The following is a 22382-nucleotide window of genomic DNA, read 5'->3' as shown; positions in this document are numbered from 1 at the left end:
CCAAGAGCCTCAGCAGACAGGTTCTTTTAAATCCCAGTGAGAAAAAAGCTCATGAGTCTAGAATTATGTTTTCCAGCACATATTCAATTGCGTCAAAAGAGATACGCAAGTCAATAACCAAACACTGGCACATAATCCAGACGGACCCGGTATTGGGAGCCAGTTGCGGAACTTTGCCGTTGTTCTGTTACAAGCGCAGTAGAAACCTTAAACAAAGGATATTATACACGGATGTGAGTCCTTGTGTAGGACCCAAACAAAGTTGGCTACAGAAAGCTGTGGGATCCTTCCGGTGCACTGGATGTGCAAACTGCGGTTTCATCAAAGTAACAGACAATTTTAAACACCCTATAACAGGCAAACAATACACATTGAAAACAAGAATGAATTGTGAAACCCGCTTTGTAATATATATGATCATGTGCCCCTGCAACAAAATTTATGTGGGGAAAACAATCAGAATGCTAAAGGAGAGAATCTCCATGCATCGGAGCTCGATTAAGAAAGCTGGGATCAAGTTAGAACCTGGAACTCCCCCAGTAGCCAGACATTTTATCAATTGTGGCCACAGGATCAGTGACTTTAAGTTTATGCCACTTGAATATGTGGCACCTATGAGAAGAGGTGGAGACAGACATGGCAAATTAATGCAGAGAGAGTGTTTCTGGATCTACGAACTTGACTGCATGAGCCCTAATGGGCTTAATGAGGAGTTTTCCTTTGCATCGTTCTTATAGGATATAGCATAATACAATATATCTTTGGGCTTTAGGTTATTTATTCAATAGGACCATTACTGATGTGATATATGATCCTTGCATTTCCTTTCAGGTATTTTTCATTTATTTTTCATTCATTTTTATGTATTTTTTCATGTATTTCTTATTTTCTAGGTATTTGGTGCATATATGTTTTGTATACATATGTGGTTTTGCATATACTTGATAGCATATGTTATTTGTGATTTAGTACTGTTTGGTCATGTGTGTGGTAATCTCTTTATATAGTGTTCATGATGTATTTGTATGGTGCGCCCCGCTCCCCCTTTTTTGACAGGGGTATGAAGGATTGCGCTGGGTAATGCACGAGAGTAACCATGGTAACGCTTGTATGGCTTGCGCCTAGGAACCTTTGTTTCTTCCCCGCGATGTAAGCTGCGTGACGGGGACCAGGGAGTCGCGTCATTGCCGGGCGCGGTTGCGCCGACTGGCGTCTGACGTCACTCCTGGAAGCCGGAAGACGCGCGCACGTGGAGGAATGGAACAGGAGACGGAGCGCAGGTGAGTACAGGTGATTTGCCGGTTTTTTGCCCTATTTAAGCAGTGTCTAGAGTGCATCCAGTGTCAGTCCTTTGTCCCTTTGAGGAAGGTGTGCAGGGCACCGAAACGGTCCGTCGGGACCTACTGACAGACTGCTACTGAGATCCGGTCACAGTAACGTATTCAATGTGTATGCCTGAGGGTGGGGAAGCCTGTTGGTCCCATGCAATTGTCACATTTGGAGCTGTGCAATAACCGTGTCAGTGGCTGGAATTGTATTTCTGGAAGCTTGGATTATGATGCTACAATCCTATACAATATTGCTTCACTAAAGAGATTTTTTCATTTCATCCTGTGGTCCAGTGCTGGTTCTTTCTTGTAATGAGGATGGCAATCATATATATATATATATATATATATATATATATATATATATATATATATATATATATATATATATATAGATAATGAGGGGATTCGCTGGAGCTATTGTAATAACAACCCCAGAAGAATACAGGCGGCACTCAAGGGTCAAATGGAAGGTATCCAAAATCCAGTTTTATGGCATCAGTGATACAATACAGACAGCGTCATGTCATGTATTGTATCACTGATGCCATAAAATTGGATTTTGGATACCTTCCATTTGACCCTTGAGTGCTGCCTGTATTCTTCTGGGGTTGTTATTACAATAGCTCCAGCGAATCCCCTCATTATCTACCCATGTAAGGAGGGCACCTAGGACTCTTACCCTATTGATGAGAGTGCCGGACAACACCCGCAGCTATATATATATATATATATATATATATATATATATATTCGATTTTATTGATGTATGGTGCACCTGGTGCCTTCCCTAGGCAAACCCATGCTTGCCTACTGTCAGAGGGATGGGACGAGACTGATGTCACCAAGTCCCACAACATGTCAGTCAAATGCAGTAATTTGCGATTCCGCATATTGGGGGAGGGGCTGAATGATGCAATTTGTGTAATTTTAGCCCTGCCCCCTCACTGTGGACCCACAAAATCCCTGCTGCACCAAATAACAGAAGGGGGTGCGGGGGGTGATGCAGGAGACTTGCTCACCTTCCCAGGGGGTCGGGGGGGGGGGGGGGGCCTGATTTTTGTGAGCCTCCTGGCCATTCTGGGAGGGTAGGCAAGTATGTTTAAACCACATCCAGGTTTCCAACATTCAGCGTGCAGATAGACGGCATTCCAGTGTCTTTTAATAACCAAAACAGACCTGTTATCAACTTTTTCGAGGCTTTTATTAATTTCATCATAAGGATACAAAAGTATTGAACAAGTTCAAGCTTAATATAGCCACCATCACATGTTGTTTTGGTTTTGGGTGTTACCCCACACCTGTGACCGATGTTTAGCACAGCCACAGTGAACCCTACACTGCCTTTGTTGATCTGTCCCAATGGGTGGCCAGTACCTGCAGGGGCTAACGCTTCACCTTTAATTGCCACATTTGGAAGGGCAAATTAAGTCTGCCCCAACTCTGGTGCAACCAGGTCTTATGTTGGGACAAGGTACTGGAGATCCTAATGGAAAAGTCAAAAGGTAAAACTGTCTGACAGGGACCTGACTGGGTAAAACACTAACTAACGGCTCCTGAGCCAATTCCAGGGAAATAAGTAACCAAACATATAAGTGACCTCGTCACATACATAAAAAAACTAACACCATGCAATAACAATATAACAACACACAGCAAACCACACTGAAGATACAGACAAGTACTGTATAATGAAAATAACCCAGAACGGTGAAACGTATGCAATGGCAATGGCACGGGCCTGTGCCAAAACCTCTGGTGAACCACTGGAGAACTAAGCTGAATAAGACTGGCAATGAAAACAAAGTGTGAGGAAATATTAATAAGAATATTGGCGATATCCCGGAGATAAACAGGACAGGACAGGAGGACACCCATCTAACTTCTAATATCATACTGCTATCAACATACAACAGTGAGCTAAGGACTTCGCCACCGCAAACACATTCTGAATGAACAGCCCTTAACAAGCTCCCTGTCTGCAGGTCTCTAAAACCTATGCTCATAGCCAGTACTTTCTGTTCACCCTAATATCACAAGTCATATTTTCTCTGTATCCATTTCTGTGTGCAAAATTCCATATCAGTTCTTTGTACACTGAATATGTCTCTCTACACCTGTTCTCACACTACTTACCCTAACTTTGTACTTATTTTCTTTTCTCTATTTTAACACTATCTTTCTGAACTGCACTGTTGTACCAGAGCCATGGCTCCTCAATCCTGCGCATTCCCTATTCACTCTGTATGCTTTCTGCCCCCTAGCAGGGTGTGTTGTGGCATGGACCCCTGTGCAAAGCTGTTAGGGGTCAAGGGTGCAGGTGGAGGGGGGAGAAGAGGATAGGAGGAGGGAGAGGACTACTTTGTCCATTTTCTTTACCTGCTGCCTCATGTCCTGCCCATCCCTGCCATGCTCACTTCTTGCCTCAGGTCTCCTTACCTGCACCTCATGTCACCTGTCTGTCTCCCCCTACTTCTATATTGAAAGCTCCTTAGAGCAGGGCCCTCCTCCCTCCTGTTCTCACAGCACTCTTCTTGTCTTTCAATTACAGCTCTCTTACTCACCTACAATCTATACTTGCATCTATTCTCATTCACTTCCCTATATCTCAGCTGTATTGTGTACCAAGATTTGTGCTGTTAATTGTACTCTGTTTTTCTGTCACTGTTATGTCTAGTTCTGTATACCCTGTACTCTTATAATGTGTTCTATATGTATGGCGCTGCGTACCACTTGTGGCGCCTTATAAATAAAAATATTATAATAATATTAATAATAACTCCGTCCAACATAAGCAGACCCAAAATAATATGAAAATGAAACCAGGGCTCCAACGTGGAGCACTTGCAATACCAGAACTGGACCGAGACAAACCACAATGAAACCCAGAAGCAGCTGCACCGGACACACCAGAACAGGCACTAAGAGAACACAGGAGCTGATGATTAGGACAGATCAGGATTGCAGGAACCAGCAGCAAGACAGGTGACTATCCAGAAATGGAAGCTGGTAACTGACTGCATGCATAAGAGAACAGGCCTGGAACACAGGACACCAGATTGCCCAGATAGACCAAACTACTGAAAGCAGTGAACAAGAAGCTGGGTGCTGGTAACTGGATGCTGGAAGCTAGCACCTGGAAACAGAAGCTGACTCTCGGATAGAAACTAAAGCTATAACCAGCACCAGTCTCTGGGCCTGCATTCACGATATGAAGCAACTGCCCAAAGCAAAGATAACGAGTTAATTAAACAACAGCATTGTGCACAGAGCAGCACACACAGGATTGAGTTGCAATAGCACAAACTACCACAGGAGGCCACCCAAGAGTCCCAAACCAGAAACAGACTCTTGGAAGGCTCACAGAAACTGACATAAATATAATGAGCCACAGCGGTGGCTCATGACACATGTGAAACTTTGCTGAGGACTCCTTCCCAGGTGAAATCAACAATAGGTGTCTTTACACCCGAACCAGTATTTAAGTCACAAAATACATAAAGATACATCCACATTACAACAATACATGTACAAAAAATGTTAAGAATTTAAAAAAGAAAATCATATAAACATATCACAATGAAACTTCATAGACTAGATCATTTGGTAGGAGAAGTCTGCGTCATTTCATAGTTAGCATTCCTTCAAGATAAACAGGCATGATCTTTAGTGACCTCTAGTGTCATAAACCTGAAAAGCAGTCACATCTTCAAATCCTTTTTACAGTAGAAAGTTAAGAATAACACATTACAAATATAGCTAAAAACATGGCTACAAACGACATTTATAAGAAAGCACTAAGACTTATAGTTTCATTGATACCAGTAGGGGCAAGCGTCTTAAGACAAAAGATCTATTTTGATTCTAATCGGAGAAGCTTTTTTTGCCCTATCGCCGCCTCTGGCCCCAATGAGTATGTGATCAATTATACAATAGTGCAATGTTGCTAAGGGATGCTGAGCTTCTAAGAAGAGACGTGTCACCGGTTAGTCACAATTACCCTTAGCCAGGGCCCCTCTGATTGCGCTCCGATGCAGAGCCATGCACTCTTTAAAACTCCTTTCCGTTTTACCCTCATAATATTTACCACACAGGGTGTGCCATTGGTTCTTCCATGGCACCCTCGTTCGCTAAAGGGTATATGTTCTCGATGGAGAAATCAATATTTTCGGATCCGAAGATTGTTAAAGATATACAACCATACCCTCCAACTGTACCGGATTTGCCGGTACAGTACCGTTTTTTAACGGTCTGTACCGGCAAATAAAACCTGTACCGAATGTACCGGTTTTTGTGCCCAAAGCCGACTCTCCCAGGCTGTCAGTGGTGCGCCAAGCACCCGACACACCCAGGCTTGCCAAGCACCCGTTCCAAAGGGTGCATTGCGGGTACCGACTCCCGGACCAGCATGTGCGGCGTCGGCATGATGTCATGACGCACACAGGGGACACAGGACTCCGGACGCGCGAAGTGCAGCAGAGATAGCTGCTTCAGGCTGAGGACTCCCGGACCAGCGTGTGGCCGCGGCGCGTCATAACATCATGACGCGTCGCGCACAGGGGACAGGACCCAGGACTCCCTGAGCGAAGAGAAAGCTGCTTCAATCAGCTATCACTGACTGCACACAGCGTGGAATACAGCGGCCGCGGGACCCGGGTCATCAGGTGCAGCCAGCGGAGCATGGAGCACATAGGTTAAACTTTTTTTTAAATTAATCTCTTCTCATTCTAGTTACATTCTGCAGCTCAGTCCTATGACATGTGATGGCTGCTAACATATTAAATAATGCATTTATTTTCAATCTTCTGCCTACAATATTATGAATAATCTGAAATGTAAAAAAAAAGATTATTCATAAGTTATTGTAGGCAGAACATTGAAAATAAATTCATTATTTAATATGCCAGCAGCCATCACATGTCATAGGACAGAGCTGCAGCACGTTACATTAAAGGAATTTAAGTGCTCCTAAAGTTAAGAGTATCCCCTTATTAAAAAAAAAAAAAGAAGCCCAGTACACATTTGGAACGGAGGCATGACCACACCCCCATTTACCCATGACCACGCCCCATTTACATGTGGCCACACCCCCTTTCTAAATGTGTACCGATTTCTACCCTTCAGATGTTGGAGGCAGTGTTCCCTCTAAGCTGTGCGCACGTGCGCGCGCACACACCTTGACAAGCATGCGCACAGACATTACAACTGAGCGCACAAAGCAGCAGTGGTCCCTTTTTGCAGTTGTGGACTCAATTAATGTGTGTTTCACCCATTAACTACATTGTGTACTGTATTTTGAATGTTTAAATGTTTAATATCATTTTGAAGTAAAGTTAACACAAATGCTGAACGTAATTTTCCAGTTATATATAAGTGATGCACAAAAATGTAAATTTTATTCCAAAGTTGCACAGCCAAAATCTTTAGCCGCACACAGCCTTCGTAAAATTAGAGGGAACATTGGTTGGAGGGTATGTACAACTCTTTTACAGATACTGTATATAGATGACCTGTTCATCATCTGGTCCGGTCCAAGAGCAGGTCTTGTGTTGAGACACACAATAGCTTAGTGAACCCAATTAAATTTACATATGAGATCAGGGTACTCTTTACCTAGCACGGCGCCCACGATCTTGATCGTGGGCATCGTGAGGTAAAAAATCGCGTCGGTCGCGTCGTATGCGGGCAAAAGATGCCCGGACGCGACGCGACCGACGCGATGTCCACGATTTCCCATTGAAAACCATGTTAAACATGGACATCGCGTCGGTCGCGTCGCGGCCGGCCATAAATGTGCACACGATGGCCGCGACGCGATGCCCACGATTTGCCATAGGAATCAATGTTAAAAGGCCCGATGGACACGATTTTCATGTTAAATGGCTGAATGGACCCGATTTTACCATAGGAAACAATGTTAAATGGGCCTTAGAGCCCAAATAGTTACCCTGAACTCTGAAATGGCCCCCCCAATTGTTTACGCCACCCCACGATCAACGTCAACCCGAAGCGTGGCGAGCGCAGCGAGCCCGCGAGGGGCGGCGGTACGCGTCCTCTGACCTTTTCATACCCCCACTATCCACGTCGGCGTGGAGTTGAGAATAGAATAGTGTGGCGAGCGCAGCGAGCCACCGAGCCCGAAGCGTGGCGAGCGCAGCGAGCCCCGCGAGGGGACGCGGATACCTTCACAGGTAAACGCGTCCCTTCGCGGGCTTCACAGGTGTCCGCGTCGCCATGGACACCTGTGAAGCCCGCGAGGGGACGCGTATAGCTGTGAAGGTATCCGCGTCCCCTCGCGGGGCTCGCTGCGCTCGCCACGCTTCGGGCTCGGTGGCTCGCTGCGCTCGCCACACTATTCTATTCTCAACTCCACGCCGACGTGGATAGTGGGGGTATGAAAAGGTCGGAGGACGCGTACCGCCGCCCCTCGCGGGCTCGCTGCGCTCGCCACGCTTCGGGTTCACGTTGATCGTGGGGTGGCGGTAACAATTGGGGGGGCCATTTCCCAGTCAAGGTTGCCTATTTGGCCTCTGTGGCCCATTTAACATTGTTTCCTATGGCCACATCGGGTCCATTGAGGCATTTAACAGTAAAATTGCGTCGGTCGGGCCATTTAACATTGATTGCTATGGGAAATCGGGTGCATCGCGTCGCGGGCATCGCGGGTACATTTATGGCCGGACGCGACCGACGCGATTTCCATGTTTAACATGGGTTTCAATGGGAAATCGCGGGCATCGCGTCGGTCGCGTCGCGGCCAGACATAAATGTACCCGCGATGCCCGCGATGGGCGCCGTGATAGGTAAAGAGTACCGAGATCAGTTATAGTTAAGTGCAATTTTTGTACATAATGATCCAGCTTAAATCTGGAGATATTACCACAGATCTTTATACAAAACCCACTGATCGTAACAAGGTCTTGCACTATCAAAGTTTTCTTCCTACCAGACTAAAGGCTGGATTACTGTATTCCCTATATCTTCGGGTTAGATTTATTGTCAGTAATGATGATGAGGTCATCACACAATTTAAGAATGTCACTAATAAATTCTTAGAAAGAGGATATCCGCTAAGTGATCTGATACAACAGAGTAATAAAGTTCTTAAAATCCCAAAAGACCAGTTGCTAGTATCTAAAAAGATGAAAGAATGTTAAAAAGTTATTCCTTGGGTTAATCATTTTAACGCAAGGGGCGAAATGTAATAGGGTGTGATTTTTGGACGAGTTCCAAACTCGCCAGAAATCGCACCTTTAAAAATCGCGTTTTTTGCCGCGAATTCGCATATGTAATGAGATGCGAATTAGCGGCAAAAAATGCGATTTGCCGCGATTTTGGGCGATTTTTAGTCATGAAAATGTGCGCATTTTCAGTCATGAAAATGTGCGCATTTTCATAAATGCGATTTTGTGCAAAAAAAAAAAGTTTAAAAGAAACGGCGTGGGGTCCCCCCTCCTAAGCATAACCAACCCCGGGCTCATTGAGCCGGACCTGGTTCCAAAAATACGGGGGGACAAAAAGCATAGGGGTCCCCCATATTTCTGAAACCAGCCCCGGACTCTTGGACCGGTCCTGGTTCCAAAAATACGGGGGACAAAAAATCTGGGGGTCCCCCGTATTTTGAAACCAGCACCGGGCTGCAACAGCCCACGGTGTCATGCCACAGCCGGGGGACACTTTTTATACCAGGTCCCCCGGCCAAAACATGAGCACCGTGGCTGGTCAGCCTTGGACGGGGTACCTGGAGGAGTGGGGACCCCCCCAATAAAGGGGTCCCCCCCCCAGGCTTCACCCGTCCAGGGCTGAAGCCCGGGGCTGTCACCGGCGTCCGTGGCCAGTGGACGCCGGCCTGATAGGGTTAAATCGATCATACATATCATTACATTGCTTTATACCGGAGAACTACAAGTGCCAGCAGACCTCCCCCGCATGCTGGGACTTGGAGAACCACAAGTCCCAGCATGCGGGGCATTAATGGGCCCGCTGGGATTTGTAGTCCACCTGTAAAAAGAATGTTTATAAAAAACACACACAGAGAGAAGTAAAAGTTTATTACACACACACACCTCACTTTTACACCAGCGTTACTTACCATTCCTGGATCCATCGCTGGTCTGGCTGCTTCACAGCCGGCTCCCCCCGCACTGACAGGCAGCGGGGAGAACCGGCTTTCTCCGTTGCCTCTAACAGCTTCTGTAGCGCTGTCCGAGTGCTACAGAGGCTGAGAGCGCGATTGGCTGAGCTATGCGTCTCCATGGAGACGCATAGCTCAGCCAATCAGGACTGAGCTATGCGTCTCCATGGAGACGTATCGGCCAATCGCGCTCTCAGCCTCTGTAGCGCTGGAACAGCGCTACAGAAGCTGTTAGAGGCAACGGAGAAAGCCGGTTCTCCCCGCTGCCTGTCAGTGCGGGGGGAGCCGACTGTAAAGCAGCCAGACCAGCGCTGGATCCAGGAATGGTAAGTAACGCTGGTGTAAAAGTGAGGTGTGTGTGTGTAATAAACTTTTACTTCTCTCTGTGTGTGTTTTTTATAAACATTCTTTTTACAGGTGGACTACAAGTCCCAGCGGGCCCATTAATGCCCCGCATGCTGGGACTTGTGGTTCTCCAAGTCCCAGCATGCGGGGGAGGTCTGCTGGCACTTGTAGTTCTCCGGTATAAAGCAATGTAATGATATGTATGATCGATTTAACCCTATCAGGCCGGCGTCCACTGGCCACGGACGCCGGTGACAGCCCCGGGCTTCAGCCCTGGACAGGTGAAGCCTGGGGGGGGGACCCCTTTATTGGGGGGTCCCCACTCCTCCAGGTACCCCGTCCAAGGCTGACCAGCCACGGTGCTCATGTTTTGGCCGGGGGACCTTGTATAAAAAGTGTCCCCCGGCTGTGGCATGACACCGTGGGCTGTTGGAGCCCGGTGCTGGTTTCAAAATACGGGGGACCCCCAGATTTTTTGTCCCCCGTATTTTTGGAACCAGGACCGGTCCAAGAGTCCGGGGCTGGTTTCAAAAATACGGGGGACCCCTATGCTTTTTGTCCCCCCGTATTTTTGGAACCAGGTCCGGCTCAATGAGCCCGGGGCTGGTTATGCTTAGGAGGGGGGACCCTACGCTGTTTTTTTTTTTATAAAAACACTTTTACACATTTTTATTAACAGGACCATGCACAGATCTCAATGATCTGTGCATGGTTCTGTCAAATTCGCCTGTCAGAACCTGGTCTATTTTTTTTGCGATTTTTGGTAACATTTACCAAAAATCACACCCTATTACATTTGCGAGTTGTATACTTTATAATGGGAAAACATCTGGATGCGAATTGAAATGTGACTAAAAATCGCACTTCTAAAAGTGCGATTTCGCGGTAAAAAGTGCGATTTTTTTACCGCGATTTTCAACCTATTAAATGTGCGATTTTCAGAAAATGTGCGATTTCGGCCGTTTTTGACCCAAAATCGCACATGTCCAAAAATCACACCCTATTACATTTCGCCCCAGGAGTAATACAGAAGGTGCTTCAGCAAAAACTGGCCGATAGTACGTGATGATCTGGATTAAACACCACTTCATGATTTAAGGATAATGTAATGTTTCTCCAGAGGGAGGAACTTAAGAGATCTTTTAGTGAAAGCTGATGTCATGAATGATTTGAGTCCATTAAGATTACTGAAAGCACCCAAGTTGGATTGCTTTAGGTGCCTGAATTGCATTACTTGCAATGACATAATTACCGGTAGCTCCTTCGAACATCCCAGGACAGGCAAAGACAGTCTGATCAAACATTTTGTGTCATGAAAATCTAAATTTGTAATCTACTTAATCTTGTGCCGATGTAGTAATTATTATGTTGGTAAAACTGAAAGGAGTTTTAAAGAGCGCATTGCGCTGCATTGGACCGCAATCAGAGGCCCTGGTTAAGGGTCAAAGTGACCAACGGGAGGCACGTCACTTCTTAGAGGCACAGCACCCCTTCACAATATTGCACATCGTATCATTAATCACTGTTAAGGTCAAAACAAGTATTTAAAAAGTCATTTACATTATGGCATTTTTTAGCAATTGCGTACATATGCAATTTAGGTATGCATGTGTTTTGCATGGCGTTGTACAGTACACTTTGGGGTCGATCCTATTATGCCGAAGGGTACGAGTTGCTGTTCAGGTGCCATTTTAACACTGAAAACGGCACTCGGATTAAGCCTAACTCGCACACTTCACATGGCCAAATTCGCTTAAAATTGCTCACACCCCACTTTTATTCGGCCCACCGTAAAGTGCGCCCGGTGCCCTGATGATTTGCACTCGTGAATCATCCACACAGAATAGGATCGACCCCTTTGCCTATATTTGCTGAGCATGCACATTACAATATAATACGTTATCGCTGGGAAAAGACACACATAACTGCCTTCTATCACATATATAGATGTAACATTTGCAGAGAGTTAGATTTGGGTGAGTTATTTTGTTTCTGTGCAGGGTAAATACTGGCTGTTTTATTTTTACACTGCAATATAGATATCAGTTTCAACACACCACACCCAAATCTAACTCTCTGCACATATTACATCTGCTCCACCTTTAGTGCATATGTTTTTTTCCATTAGAGAATTTGCTTTTGCGAGTGAACCAGAATCAGGCCCTTAGTCCAAGCTTAGGTTTAAATATACAGCACCTCTATTTATCCAGCTATAAATATATGCCAGGGTTAGGACCACTTGCTTTGATCATATTTGATCTCATATGATTCAGTATTTTACCAGCAGTAACCTGGTCATTCAAAACAATGACTCATGCACATACACACAGAGATAGCTAAGGAAAAGACAGCCAAAGCTGCTGCAACACATCTTCCCCTAGGCACGTGTAGTCTTAAGATTGCTATCCAGATAACAAAGAAATGGTGCCACACAAATAAATAATGGACTGCAGGGGGCAGTCACATACACAATCACTTTGGCGGCTATGTTGGTGTTGTTGAACCTACATATATGACTTTAGCAACTTTCAGTGGACACCCTTTCAGATGACATATGGCATCATACTTGCCTACCTGACCCTCTCCATGTGGGAGAAAATGCTCTGTTCCTGGACTTCCCTGGTAATGTATGATTGCCAGCACCTGTGGTGAGCTAGGTAAAGGTGTTTCACCACAGGTGATGGCATGCCTACATTACCAGGGAAGCACAGGAACAGAACATTTTCTCCCGCATGGAGAGGGTCAGGTAGGCAAGTATGTATGGCATATTATCAAATAGAACACTGATTGTTCTGTACTGGTACTGCCTCAACCACACCACACACCTCTTCTGCGACCCTTACCACCACCTCCAACATTTAGTGTGGCGAGCCCCGCAAGGGGACACGGATTACTTTACATGTTTGCCGCATCCCCTCGCCACACTATATAAAATCAACTCCACGCCGATGTGGATAGTGCGGGTATGAAAAGGTCAGGAGGACGCCTTTCACCGCCTCTCAGTGGATAGTGGCGTGGAGAGTGGGGGGAGGGGGGGTTTAGGAACACATTCACACCAGCCATACCATACATCTGAAACAGTAATGAGGACATGTGTTAACGATAAACTGTAAATTTACTTAATAATTATTAATCAATGAAACACAATAATTAATGACATTTATGAACAGTAATCCAGAGAAGTAACAAGAAAAATGACAATTCATGATGAAAAAAACAGAAAAATGCAGTCACTATGAAGGCAGTGAATTTGCCTTGGGTAGGAGTGTCAGAGCATGCAGAATACGGGCAAAGGGATTCGCAGCATCCAGACTCTTCCTCCACATGAGCTCTTGGAGGTATGACTCCAAAATGTTGCCGGGACGTTCCTCTATGCCGCTTGTTCCTCCATTTGCATGCCCCCCACAGCCGCTCTATATTTTGTGTGTGAACCCCTGATTCTGGGTCAACAAAGTTATAGCGATGGTTCACTTTTGTATAGATCAGGCATGTCCAAACTATGGCCCTCCAGCTGTTGTAAAACTTCAAGTCGCATCATGTCTTGCCACAGTTTTAAAACTATTGCAAGGCATGCTGGGATGTGTAGTTCCACAACAGCTGGAGGGCCAGAGTTTGGACACGCCTGGTATAGATGATAGACAATGTCTAAAGCTGGGTACACATCTATACAATCCCTATTTCTTGCAACCGTTCGGCCGACCGTTCTCCCGTCGGATCCAGTCGACACGCGCGTACACACCTGTACAATTTTACTTGCGACGTTTAAAGTACTCCCTTCCAAACAGTCGCAAGAAAAAGATTGTACCACCGTACACACTGTCTCGATTTGGGCTATTGACACGTCACATGTGACCAAAATTATCATAATTGGCTGGGTTAGGGCATACATCTAGGGTACACATCTATACAATCCCTATTTCTTGCAACCGTTCGGCCGACCGTACTCCCGTCGGATCCAGTCGACACGCGCGTACACACCTGTACAATTTTACTTGCGACGTTTGATGTACTCCCTTCCAAACAGTCGCAAGAAAAAGATTGTACCACCGTACACACTGTCTCGATTTGGGCTATTGACACGTCACATGTGACCAAAATTATCATAATTGGCTGGGTTAGGGCATAATTATAGCTGTCACCCTTTTACCTATTAAAAAAAAAACCCGGCGTGGGGTCCCCCCCCCGACTTTCTCGGCTCCTGATTGGCCAGAAATCATTCTGAGTAGAGACGCAGAGGAAGAAGGATCTCTGCGTCTCAAGTGTACAGCAGAGGCGGAGCGGGTACCACTGCAGCCGGGAGCAGCGCGACTTCAACAGAAGATGCCGGGGTGGTCGCCACAGGAGCAGGTGAGTAGGATTTCCTTCCCCAGGTAACCCTTTGGATTACTACGGTTCCAGGACCCCGGACTCTTCAGCCCTGGAGCCCCAGACCCGGACCAGCCCCGGAACCAAGCCACCAGACCGGACCCTGGGACCTACCTACGGGATCAAGATAGGTAAGTATCAGTGTGTTTGTGTAATGTATGTATTAAACTTTTTTTTTTCTAATGTGTCAGTGTGTATTTATTTAACTATTTTTTTTACTGTGGAACTACAAGACCCAGCGGGCCCTTTAATGACCCGCAGGCTGGGACTTGTGGTTCTCCAAGTCCCAGCTTGCGGGGGAGGCTTGCTGGGACTCATAGTTCCACAGTTTAAAACAATAGTTTTTTCATCTATTTTTACACAAAGATCAGCTCGATGCCCACCGCCCAGGGGCATCGAGGACAGCACCAGGCTTCAGCCTGGTCAGGTAAATCCTGGAGGGGGGGACCCCTTAATTGGGGGGGTCCCCACTCCCCCAGGGCCCCTGGCCAGGCTGACCGGTCAGAGGGCTGAATGCTTTGGCCGCGGGACCTTATATAATAAGTGTCCCCCCGGCTGTGGCATTACCCTGCTGGCTGGTTTGGCCTGGGGCTGGTTCATAAAATATGGGGGACCCCTTGTCATTTTGTCCGCCGTATTTTGGGAACCAGCCCCGGACCTGGAGCCTGGGGCTGGTTTTAAAAAATCAGCGAAGCCCTATTTGTCGGGTTTCCTGATTTTTTAATACCAGCCCCGGCTCTTTCAGCCTGGTGCTGGTTACGGCTGTGGGGGGGACCCCACGCCGGTTTTTTTTTTAGTCACCCTGCCAGAGAGGATGCAGCTATAGAACACCCACATGGGCGTTCCAGCTTTGGCAGTATAGTCGCAAGGACGGCTGCATATCGGTCGAACGTGCCTACACACTGCACTTTTGTACCGATATGGGGCCGTCCTGTCGGATGAAAATTAAACAGCAAAGAACCGTCGACCGACCGAGTATGGACAGTCAAGACAGTTTTTTTCCGTTTATCGCTCGTATGGGACAGCGTACACACATATACAATTGAACGCCTGTCCGACCCAGAACGGAAGAACGGCCCGACAATTGTATATATGTGTACCCAGCTTAAGTCAACAGTCACTAAGTAGACCACTAATGGTTGACAGTGACTAGGTTGACACCTAAGAACAGTCGACATACCCTAGGTCGACATTGACATAAGGTCGATATGGACATGATCACCGCAAATTTTTCATGTCTTTTGGTATCTATGTCAACTTATGTTGACATGGTCACCTTATAAGTGTGCTGCGTCCCCTTTCATGGCTTGCTGCACTCACCACACTATTATAATCTCACTCTATGCCCATTTGGACAGTAAAGTATGAAAAAAACACCTTTTAAAAAAAATAATTGAAAAATAAATGTTTACCTTATTCATGTCGACCATGTCAATATTGACCTTAAGCTTGTTTCGACCTCTTGTCAATGTCAACCTAGGGTATGTTGGTCATTCTTAGGTGCCGACCTAGTCACTGTTGACCATTAGTGGTCGACACAGTGGATGTCGACCTAGACATCGTCGACCCAGGGACCTCACACTGTAAAAGCTATCCACTATAAATATTTACAATGCTAAAACAAAATATAAATCAATCTCATGTATTACTGACACTCCAGTCCCAGTCCTCCATATCATTTCCAGCCATCTCACTTCCGGGTTGATGTCTGTGATTAGCATTCCATATTGCAGGTCATTCACATCAGTGGAAAAGCATCATTCTCTCCATAATGTACCGTATTTACTCGAGTATAAGTCGACCCGAATATAAGCCGAGGCACCTAATTTTACAACAAAAAAACTGGGAAAACTTATACCTCTTTCAGACAGAAAAATCCCCAAAACCCAGGTATTTCCCGGATACAAAAACTTGGGTACAACTAGGCAGCAAGGGGCTGACCCCCTTTCACACAGGAGCAAAAACCCGGGTATTTCCCGTGTCGACCCCTTTCACACAGAAGCCAGATTTTTCCTGCAAAACTCTGTGTGTCATAAGAAAAGGACAGTTTTAAAGGCACACAGAGATGAGATCATGAAAAGTGGGAGGTGTCTGCTCACTGCATTGCATTAAACATGGCTGACAAGTTGCAGAACCTGGAGGTCATGAGTGCTCTGTGTGTTTTGCTGCTTACAGCAAATCAGAGCATTATGCAGATGCTTACACTGTGCTACCTGGCACAGTGTTATGCCAGGAGGAGGAAGGCACAATTTTTGGTGGAGAGGGCTTCCACTCGATGCAGGTATTTTCACTGGAGGAGAGCCCTGATTTTGTCCAGTGTTGCGCTGCACGCCACTGCCACACCCGCTCAGCCAATCAGGGAAGCTGAAAAGATCAGCCAATCACGCAGCGCCATGCTGCACAGACAATCAGCATGATTTTTTTAATAGTCGGGAGAAAAACACGGGTCAGACCCTTTCACACAGCCGCAAACACGTGTCTGACACGGGAAAAACCCAGGTAAATACCTGGGTCGAAGTCCCGGAACTTTAGACCCGTGTTGACCCTTTCAGACAGAAGAAAAACCCAGGTCGACACGGCAAGAGCAGGGAAATTCCCGGGTCTTTTTTTCTGTCTGAAAGGGGTATTATTGACTCAAGTGGGACCCTCACTCGAGTATAAGCCGAGGGGGGCTTTTTCAGCATAAAAAATGTTCTGAAAAAGTAGGCTTATACTCGAGTATATATGGTATACACAACTGTTTCCGGTATGTTCCCCCGGAAGTGCAGCCTGAGTGGTGAAGAAGCGGTCCTTATATATATAATGTCCCAGGCTTAGATGACCATTTTGTTGTTCTCCATCCGGTTTTTCATAAATAACATAAAAAATGAAATAAAATAGAGTCCAATAGTTCATAATAACATGATAAAATCTCTTAAGAAATAAGGACAGAATAAAATGCATATCCGACAATCTTCATGGGAACTGACTGGAAAACAACAAGGAATCGCTAAATGAACCATTTGAGCTCCGAGTCCTTGCTGAGCGCTGTGGGAATCAGTGTTTTTGAATTAAATATCATTTTAATTTCTTGTGCTAATCTTTTAGCCATATTTTCCCTCTAACATCATACTTCATTTTCTCAACTCTTTGAGTGCCAACATTGCTGTTAGAGATGTGCAAAATATATACGGTAAAAATGCCAGCCTCGCTCACCGCGAGGCTGGGCGCAATATTTAACGAAGATTCCTTTAATTGAGTTCAGGTCATTTGCTGGCAATAACTAAAGTGATTCATATTTCTCGACTACTGATTTAAGATTCAAGTGCTATGCAATCTTTGCTAACTCTGAACTATTTACATACAATTCATACAGGGGGAGATTCTCTAAGCTAAAAATGCGGTAAAAACTATTGGCAGAGTGTCTATAAGTACGTGCAGGGTGGTTGTTAAACACACACTCCGAAGATATAACCAACTGAAGGATTTATTCAAGTGGCAGGCTTGTAGATTACAACAGTACTTTTGCAGTTAACTTCAGGCAGTAATACAACTGGTACATTGGCAATCACAGTGTCTGGTTGTTACTTAGCTGTAGCGTTTGGCTTATGCAGGGTTAATGACAGTTAGCTGGTTTACGCTGGCGGTATCTCTCCCAGTCTCGCTGCTGCCAATGATGATGGATCTCCCTGTGCAAAGGTCACGCTTGTAACGGGATTACAGCGGGGCTTGCTCCTATGCGCTCCGGTGCACGTGGAGCTACAAACAGCATGGACGGAGTCACACACGCTCTCTCTCTGAGGCACACACTACGCGGGGACTTCCTAACAGGAAAAGGACGCTGCCAGCAGGGTCAGGGGTCTCTGCCCTGCTATTCGCTTAAGCGAGCTGTCACTCAGGGTGACGCCTAGCTACGTTGCTGCAAGGGGACAAGGCAGACTGTAAGCCTTACACTAGACAGTGTATGGAGACAGGCGCTGAGCGCTGCAATCTAACACTCCCCCTCGCTCAAGGCTGTCTTCGGCTACATAAAAGAACTTAATACAATGCTTTGTCCTTTTGTAGTACCTGTAACCGAAAATATGGTTAGAGAGAAAAGACATTCAGAACATCAAAACTTCAAATCAACATTTTGAACTTAGACAAGTCCACAGTCCTTCACGAACTTAATAAGCAAGTTTCTCGACAGTCCTTTAGTAAGCATGTCAGCGACATTCTGTTCACTTGCAATGTGTTCAACATCGATGGACTTGTTCTCCACTAGTTCTCTGATGAAGTGGTGTCTTATCGCAATGTGCTTCGACCTTCCATGATGCTTGGTAGTACAGGAAAGATCTATTGCTCCCCTGTTGTCACATGCGATACTGATAGTCTCTTCTTCATAAAGTAGACCTAACTCACACAAAGTCTCTTTGATCCAGAGTGCTTCTTTTGATGTCTCTGTAAGAGCCATGTATTCGGCCTCAGTTGTTGAGAGAGCAACTGTTGGTTGTTTTCTACTCGCCCAACTAACTGCTGCTCCGGCCAGTGTGAACAGGTAACCGGTGTGGGAACGACGATCATCTTCATCTGCTCCCCAGTCGGCATCGCAGAAGACTTTCAAATTTGAATTGCTTGTCTTGGCGAATTTTAATTTCAAGGAACTTGTACCTTTTAGGTATCTCAGAATCCTCTTCACTGCGATCCAGTGTTGTCTTCCAGGATTTATTGCAAATTGGCTCACCCGACTGACTGCATGAGTGATGTCTGGACGGGTTCCAATACTTGCATACATAAGACTTCCAACCACGTTCTTGTAAGGAACATCTTGCATTTCCTCTGCTTCTTCTTGTGTGGTTGGTGACATACCTTTTGTAATCTTGATGCTTTTGTCAATTGGTGTATTTACTGACTTGGAGTCTGCCATCCCATACTTCAAGATTGTTGCCTCGATGTACATTTGTTGGTCGACTGTGACTGTTCCCTTTTGCAAGTTTTGAACAATTCTCATGCCCAACAGATGATTGGCTGGACCTAAGTCTTTCAACTTGAATCTCTGTTTCAGTTGATCTCTCACACTTGTGATGTGATCTTCGTGACCTGCTATAAGTATATCATCCACATAGACTGCTATGATGAACAACTTTTCTCCTAGAGTTTTGTGATAAAGGCAGTGGTCAGTCTCTGATCTAATAAAATTCATTTCAAGTAGTACTGTGTCCAATTTTATGTACCAGCAACGACGACTCTGCTTCAGGCCGTATATGGATTTCTTCAGAAGACACACCTTTTCTGTCTGAAGTTCATCCTCATTATAATGATCTGGCGATTCCATATAGATTTCTTCAAGTAGCTCTGTGTCTATTTCAGATTTCCATTTCGCCCAATCACTGCACGCTTTCGCTTCTCTAATACTCTGAGGTTCACTGAAAGCAATGTTCGCATATTCTTCCTCATATCTTCTGGCTGGTATGCCCTTGTTACTCCTTATAGAAGCTCTGTTCGTTGGTTCGCTTCCTTCTTCAGTATTTTCTGTTTCAGGTATGCTTTCTATTTCACACACCTCTACTAGTGCTTGCTTTTCTTGTTCTTTTGCTTTTGTGGGTGATGCTGTTTCTTGAAATATCACATCTCTTGATTTCAGAAGACGTCTGTTCTCTGCATCCCAGAGCCTGTACCCTTTGCTCTCCTCACAATAGCCTAGCAATATGCACTGTCTTGATTTTGGGTCAAGTTTCTTCCTTTTCTCCTTTGGTATATGCGCATAAGCTCTGCTCCCAAAGACACGGAGATGACTGATGTCTGGCTTCTTCCCAGACCAGGCCTCTAAGGGGGTTTTCCCTTTCACGGCCACCGTAGGTGTTCTGTTTTTCAGGTATACTGCAGTAGATACAGCTTCTGCCCAAAAACTCTTCTCAAGGCCAGCATCGTTCACCATCGCTCGTGCTCTTTCAACGATTGTTCTGTTCGCCCTTTCACTTACGCCATTCTGTTCAGGCGTATAGGCCATCGTTAGCTGATGCTTTATGCCATGCCCTTTTAGGAAGTCGGTTACTTCTCCATTTTCGTACTCTCCCCCATTGTCGGATCTCAGGACCTTTAGCTTTAGGCCCGTCTGAGTCTCCACTAGGTTCTTGTACTCCACAATTTTCTTGATCACCTCACTTTTCTTCCTTATGAAGTATACGTGTGTCATTCTTGTGGCATCATCGATGAGAGTCATGAAGTATTTGTAACCACTGGTTGACTCCTCTTCCATTGGTCCGCACACATCTGTGTGCACCAGAGCTAACTGTGTTTCTGCTCTGCTCGCTGACTTGGGAAATGGGTTGCGGGTCTGCTTGCCTTTTATGCAACTCTCGCACACAGGTCTTCCGGTGTCTTTCACTGTGATTCCTGTTGCCATCCCATCAGCTAGTTTCTGGACATTATCATATCCTAAGTGTCCCAAACGTCTGTGCCAGAGTTCCATCGACTCATTTTCAGCAGAGGCTGCCAAAGCTACACATTCATCTGTGTCTAGGACGTATAGTTGGTTGCATCGGGTTGCTGAAGCAATTACAGTCCCTCTTTTATTATGCACCATACACCTGCCCTTTGCAAACTGGACTCTGTAGCCTTTTGCCTCAAGTACGCTGATAGCGATGAGGTTACTTCCCAATTCTGGTACATACAGGACGTCTTGAATATCTGTGACTACTGTCTGTCCCTCAATTCTTAGTCTCACTGTGATTGTCCCAACATTTGATGCAGTAAGGACCTTTTCACCAATCCCGGTAACTGTTGTGGGTGTACACTGTGTTAAAGAATTGAACCACTCCTTGTTGCAGCTGAAGTGTCTAGAGGCTCCCGAGTCCATGTACCAGAGATCCCTCCTTGGCTTGTCTGTTACATTCAGTGCTGACTCGTTCTTCTTATCATGCCGCTTGTGCATGCCACTAGTGTTCTTCATCCTGCATTCTGAAGCCTTGTGCCTTACTTTGTGGCACACATAGCATTTGAATGTGCATTTCTTGGGTTTCGCACCCTTTGCTACTAAGGCAGAACCCTCAGCTATGGCATCCTTGTGGATTCTCTCTTGGAATTGTAGTAGCTTGGCTCTCACAACTTCAGTTGTAAGCTTGGTTTCATTTGACTCCAGTGCGACAACTAGGAAGTCAAATTCTTCTGTCAAGTTCTGCAGCATTACCATCGCCACTTCTTCCTCATCCACTTTTGCTCCTACACATGCCAATTGCTGAGCTATCGATAGTATCTTATCAATATAATCGTTCATGTCCTTGCATGCATTCAGCTTTGTTCCATACAGTGTGCGTCTCAGACTTATCCTTCTCATTAAGCCTTTATTCTCATAAGCACCTTGTAGAGTTGTCCACATGTCCTTAGCGGACTCCTTCCCACAGATAGTAGAATAAACATGCTGCTCCACAGCCAGGCCTATTGTGCCAATGGCCTTGTCTACCTCTTCTGGGTTTGGACTATCTCCTGGGGCTATTGTGACTTTCCATAGCTTCTCCCTCTTAAGCTGCATTTCCATAGCGAACTTCCATGTAGTATAATTCTCTGAGCCTTTGAGCTTTGGAAAGTTCATGCTATGCCCTGTACTGTGCATTCTCGTTAACTCTTCCACAAATGGCAATTCAGAAATAATTCCTTTGTGTTCTTTTATGTACTGCGCTAGCACTTTGTCTTTAGGGGGTTAATCTTCGCGCACGTGACGTGCTGGGCCCATAACCTATTGGCAGAGTGTCTATAAGTACGTGCAGGGTGGTTGTTAAACACACACTCCGAAGATATAACCAACTGAAGGATTTATTCAAGTGGCAGGCTTGTAGATTACAACAGTACTTTTGCAGTTAACTTCAGGCAGTAATACAACTGGTACATTGGCAATCACAGTGTCTGGTTGTTACTTAGCTGTAGCGTTTGGCTTATGCAGGGTTAATGACAGTTAGCTGGTTTACGCTGGCGGTATCTCTCCCAGTCTCGCTGCTGCCAATGATGATGGATCTCCCTGTGCAAAGGTCACGCTTGTAACGGGATTACAGCGGGGCTTGCTCCTATGCGCTCCGGTGCACGTGGAGCTACAAACAGCATGGACGGAGTCACACACGCTCTCTCTCTGAGGCACACACTACGCGGGGACTTCCTAACAGGAAAAGGACGCTGCCAGCAGGGTCAGGGGTCTCTGCCCTGCTATTCGCTTAAGCGAGCTGTCACTCAGGGTGACGCCTAGCTACGTTGCTGCAAGG

The 22382-nt window shown here is 45.8% G+C and overlaps 1 protein-coding gene across 1 annotated transcript in view; it reads left to right on the top strand.

Annotated features, from left to right (window-relative positions):
* Nucleotides 1-5893: 5893 nt before the first annotated feature.
* SPDL1 (spindle apparatus coiled-coil protein 1) overlaps nt 5894-22382 on the top strand; it is a 100766-nt gene continuing 84277 nt past the window's right edge. The window contains exon 1 of the mRNA XM_083181786.1: nt 5894-6021. The gene's annotated coding sequence lies outside the window, so the exon portion shown is untranslated. The remainder of the gene's footprint in view (nt 6022-22382) is intronic.

This window comes from Crinia signifera, chromosome 4 (assembly GCF_055691185.1).
Source record: "Crinia signifera chromosome 4, ASM5569118v1, whole genome shotgun sequence".
Classification (NCBI taxonomy): domain Eukaryota; kingdom Metazoa; phylum Chordata; class Amphibia; order Anura; family Myobatrachidae; genus Crinia; species Crinia signifera.
Note: the sequence above shows the minus strand (reverse complement) of the source record. Positions and strands in the feature narration are given on the sequence as shown.